The following is a 4,091-nucleotide window of genomic DNA, read 5'->3' as shown; positions in this document are numbered from 1 at the left end:
GCACGAGGGGCTCTCCCTTAGCAATGGGAGCCCTGCACAGTCAGGCACCAGCATTCTCCTTTGGGTGGCTTCTCCGGCGGTGGCGAGCGCGGGACTTCCTTTCGAAACCGAAAGTCCCGCCCGCCATCAGGCAATACGGTGCCTGACTTCCTGTTTTGCCGCGGGCTGCGGCGGTGATCTTTTCCAACAATAAAAGGGGTAGGCTCCTTCATAAGTACAAATAAACAGCGGGGTGGGAACCCGCATAATCAGGCAAAGTCGCGGGATGGGCAACAGCGCATAAATTAAAAATAGCATGCTAAGATGCAGGGTGGGCACCTGCACACCATAAATAACGAGATAAGTGGGGTGGGCACCGACAAGGCTCAAGAGGAGAGGGGAATCCCTACGAGGGGGATTCCCTCAGCCCAGGCTGCAGCTCCGCGCTGCTCAGACCCCAGGCTCTCCCTCGTTGGGGGCACTAAATCAAAAGCGCGCCCAGTCTTCATATAAAGCGCAGGAAGGCTGTAGCAAGCCTTGGTAAAAGCAGAACACAGAGCAATAGGTCCAAGAAGTCCTGGGCATCAGGGAGGGCAGTATAGGGCCCATGGGCCAGCACACAGGGCACTCCAGCAAGGAGACAGCCCCCATGGGGTCCCTCCTGGGCCCCACTAGCAGCAAGCCCCTCTCTGTCAGGATCCAAAAGTAGAAGGGTCCCCAAGAAGTCCTCCAGGAATCCTGGGGCAGGGCAGGGCCCAGGGAGGCAAGTCTTCCCCTGGGTCCCAGCAACAGCACGTCCCTGGTAGATTCAAGCAGCAAACAAGAACATTTTCATGGGGTCACAGCCCCTTATTTATACGGCTAAATCCCTTTGTGACACTGCACAGGGCTAGGTGAGAACCAGTTATAACGAGTTCAGGAGCACTTGAGCACTTTGTTTTGCTCAGCTCCTCTCCTCTAGTCACAGGACAGGCCAGGGACATCAGACACAGGAGGTGGAGCCAGCATTGTGGAGGGAAGGCCCAGACCTATTCAGGTCCCAGATGCTACTCCTCCCTCCCATCTACATGCAGATCTCCCTATTCACCACCGGGCAGACCCATCCTGGCACCTGGAGCCAAGCACACCAGCCAGCTCCTGTCAATCACAAGCCAGACAGTCAATTCACATTCACTGCACACAGAAATACCAACTTCTAAAAGTGACACTTCTCCACTACTCACATTAAATCTGCGCACACCATTGCGCAGCATTTAATCTCACGAGTCCGCACATATCATAACTTGCCCCTGCACTCGTCTCACATCAGGAATTATCATGGACATTCATATCCCCCATGCATTCCTATGGGAGGGCAGGCCATTCTCACCACACGCACTCAGAGAGCGCACACACTTTACACTGGGCCACAGTGCTAAAGTGTGCAGAGGCCGCAAATCAACTAACATCAGGTCAGAGTTCAAGACAAAATGTTCAGGGGTGAACCTGCTTAACCACATGGCTGCTAGGCGTTTTCCCGTCCTGCGCTGCAGATGATTGTTTTACATTATTTCATGACGAGCTGGCCTTGTCATCAGCGCACGGCAGGTAAGCGCCATGACGAGCCCAGCTCGTCATTAGCTTCGAAGGGGTTAAAGGGCCAAGTCCAACAGGTTGGCAATAGGGACAATGGTAGGGCAGGGGTCAGTTTGGGTGGGGGTGGCAGGATAGAGGGCAGCGTTATGGCAGAAGTAGACATTGTAGTCATATAGTGTTTTGAAGGTAGGTTGCAGTGTGGGGGATTAGTTTTAGGGCGAGCAGAAAGGGCCAGTGTTTTGTGGGAACAGATGATGGCGGTGTTTTGGGGAAAAGGGCTATGGTTTTCAAGGTTAGTGTGGTGGGGTTGGTGGCAAGGCTGTGGGGTAGGGTGACATGGAAAAGGGCTAGGCTATTCTAACTCCTATTTGTTCTTGTGTAGAGTCGTGGATGCTAGATTCTGCTGGTTATAGAGCTCTTGGGCTGTAACTACAATATACTCTTGTTGCGTCAAGACTCTGGTCCGTCTGGGGTTCAGTACACTTCTGGGAAACTCAGAACCTTGTGGGCTGGATCCATATTTTTGAACTCCCACTTGAAAAGGGTGGAAGTAACATGTGTCCTCTCCCTTTCACAATTTGCATCATGCCTATCCTATCATTCCTATATAATTGTTGCAAGTGTAAAAACAAGCCCCCTTTCACAGGATTGGCCCAATGGAAACTCTTTGTTTTGTAGCACATTTCTGTTTTTTTTGCATTTTTCAAATTATTTAATTTTGGGGATATTAAGTGTTTACAACAGGGGTCTTCAACCTTTTCTGAAGTGAGTGCCACTTCTGATCAGTGAAGTCTTGAGCTACTTAAGGCTAATCATCTCACACATTGTTACCAGACAGTTTGTCAAGCAGGGCCTTTTAGATTGAAAACTAACCATCTATCTGCGCCTTCTGCGCCATGGTACTCCTATGATCTCAAGAAATGTAAAAGAAAATGTAGGCACCAATGACAATTTTGGAGGAAGAGTAACAGCCTATTTTTCAACACAGTTAAATCACTTTCATCCTTTGGTTATAAAAATTTAGTAACTCCCAGCCGAAAAGTTGTGATGAAGTAGCCAAATTCTTTTTTCCAAAGTTAATAAAATATTCCTAGATTTTACAATAACACCAGATAATCTTTAGGGACACGTACAGAGGAGGAACGTACGGTGAATAAACTAACTTACCATTTCCTGGTAATGAGTACATTCACCCCACTTTCTGAAGACAAAGTCTCTAATCTTATCCACACTATGAAATTTGGAGCCCTGCAGATTCTTGCCCTCCATCCGGTTTCAGCTACCATTTCTGCTCATCTCACTTTGTTACTAACAATGGTGCTGAAGTCCTTTTTTTTCCAGTTGCTTGGAAAAAGGCATTTATTTTGCCACTTCTAAAGACTCCTTCCCTCGATCCCTCAGATGTAAAGTGCTGCAGATCCAAATTGGTCTTTCCTCTTCCTGATAAAATTTTAGAAAAGGCCATGAATCAGGAGATCACCACCTTCTTTGAAAATACCAACTCTCTGGATCCTGCTCAACATTGGTTTAGACCCTACTACTGTACAGAGTCGACCTTATTGGCAGCAATTGAAGAGATCAGATCCATTGTGGATAGAGGAGATTAATGCGGCCTTGATCTTATTGGATCTTTCGGCCATATTTGATTAGGTTAACCATTTCTCTTTGGTAAGCTGTTTAGAAAGTGTAAGCATCAACGGTACAGCGATCAAACTGCCCAGGTTGTTTTTGTCAAACAGAGAGCAATTGGTACCTTTTGGAAGATTTTACCTCTGCCCCATTTTCACTTCCTTGTGGGGTCTCGGGGATCTTCAATAAGTCTGACTTTGCCTAATGCATACAGCACTCCATTAATTGAACTAGTTCAATCCTGTTGGTTCTCTGCATTCTTTTATCCCAATGATACCCAAATAGTGGTATTGGTTACTGCAGAACCTGAAAAAGTGGCAAAAGATTTTAAAACGAATATGACTACCATCGCTTATTGATACAGAAGAATTCCTTAAAATTGGATACAGAAAAAACAGAGTTAGTGCTATTTTGTAAGGATTCCTCCTTCTGGAACACCTTTTGGTGGCCACACAATCTCGAGCCTTTTCCACTCCCAGTCCAGAAGGCTAGAAATGTGGGTATTCGTCTTTGACTCAAAACTCACTTTTATTGACCACTCCAATCAGGTAACCTCTTCCTGTTTCCCTATGTTAAAAGATTCAAAGAAAATCTTGCCCTTCCTTCCCATGGAGCTTAGGAAAAGTGTCATCCTGACTCTTGTCGTATCTAAAATGGATTATTTTATTGATCTTTAAATGGGCTCCCAGTTGTTTTCTCAATAAGTTGTAAACAGTCCAAAATGTGGCAGCAAGAGTGCTGAAGAACCTCCCCAAATTCTGCTCTGCCTTTGAAGCCATTTAAGACCTCTATCGGCTGCCCATTAGGACAGGAATTAAATTCAAAGCCTCATGCTGTGCCCATAAGGCACTGCATCAGGTTGGCCCTCGCTTCCTACAAGATTTTCAAATGACATGCCCCTTCTCGTA

This window comes from Lissotriton vulgaris, chromosome 1_1 (genome assembly GCF_964263255.1).
Source record: "Lissotriton vulgaris chromosome 1_1, aLisVul1.2, whole genome shotgun sequence".
In the NCBI taxonomy this organism is placed as follows: domain Eukaryota; kingdom Metazoa; phylum Chordata; class Amphibia; order Caudata; family Salamandridae; genus Lissotriton; species Lissotriton vulgaris.
Note: the sequence above shows the minus strand (reverse complement) of the source record.